This window comes from Tigriopus californicus, chromosome 10 (genome assembly GCF_007210705.1).
Source record: "Tigriopus californicus strain San Diego chromosome 10, Tcal_SD_v2.1, whole genome shotgun sequence".
Classification (NCBI taxonomy): Eukaryota; Metazoa; Arthropoda; class Copepoda; order Harpacticoida; family Harpacticidae; genus Tigriopus; species Tigriopus californicus.
The window spans coordinates 14,850,528-14,851,642 of NC_081449.1; positions in this window are offsets into that span (position 1 = coordinate 14,850,528).

The following is a 1,115-nucleotide window of genomic DNA, read 5'->3' on the forward strand; positions in this document are numbered from 1 at the left end:
ACTAATCTCATCGGAACATCTCAATTCCAACCTTAAAATTCATCCTTGAAAAATCGTTGGAGCACCCGAGGAAATCCTGAATGCACATTTCATCTAACCTAACCTAACCCAACCTAACCTAACACGATATTAATAACCCTCAAAGTCTCTATCTAAACCATTTAACATTTTGCCATAAATTTAAAAATGAGCACCGCCAACTAATCGGTGGAGAATAACGTTTATCCAAACTATTCCTGTGCTCCATCTGGCAGATGAGGTCTTATTTGTTTGTCTAGCAACAGTACGTCACTTTGTTGCCAGGCTCGCTCGATCGCACCGCGTACCTGTTTCATTACCGGATTCTTGAGTCGTTCGATATCTACTGAACAGTGGGTCAATCAGTGATACATCTGTTGACACATGTGTAAGTGTCAAGTCAGAGAGGCTCTGTTGATATATTTTGGCCAACACCCATCCCCTGTGTCCTCGGAAGACCCTGTTTCTCCCTAGTGGGCATCAACCACGTGTTCCAGGTTTAACAGCGGCAAATTTCGAGGCGATTGGTTTCTCTAAGCTTGACGGTCCCACCATCGGGAATCAAGTCATGTAATCGAAGATAGGCACTCATACCAATTGATTCGCACCACAATACATGGATTACGAGAGGTGTTTTAGTACATTTACTTGGAACCAAGTTGGAACTCCGACCAACCATAGTGGAAGCGTTTGAACTACAGCTCTAGTTTGAACGGACATCGTGTTGTGGTTTTGTTTAGTTCATACACCAAAAGTTTATCCTCAAAGTGCCAAGTGAAGAAAGGGAAACATTTCGGCGCCAAATAAGAGATACACTATAAATGATCAGTATATCTAGAGTTAAAGCAGGAATTTGGATGCCAGAAGATTCCTCCGTTTGACCTTGCGCCTGGTCTGGTCGCTTCAATCGTCCGCCCGCGAGAGTCTGCTTTTCTCCTATTGTCACTCTAGGGATTGCCCTAGTTTTTGACTTTCCCCGTGTCGTTGGCCTCCATGTAGCTCTGGCACAGCACAGGCAGCCTCGGCGATTCCTAACAGCCTCGAAANTTATCAAGACATTTCACATTCACATCGCAAACATTCAAAAAGCATCGTAT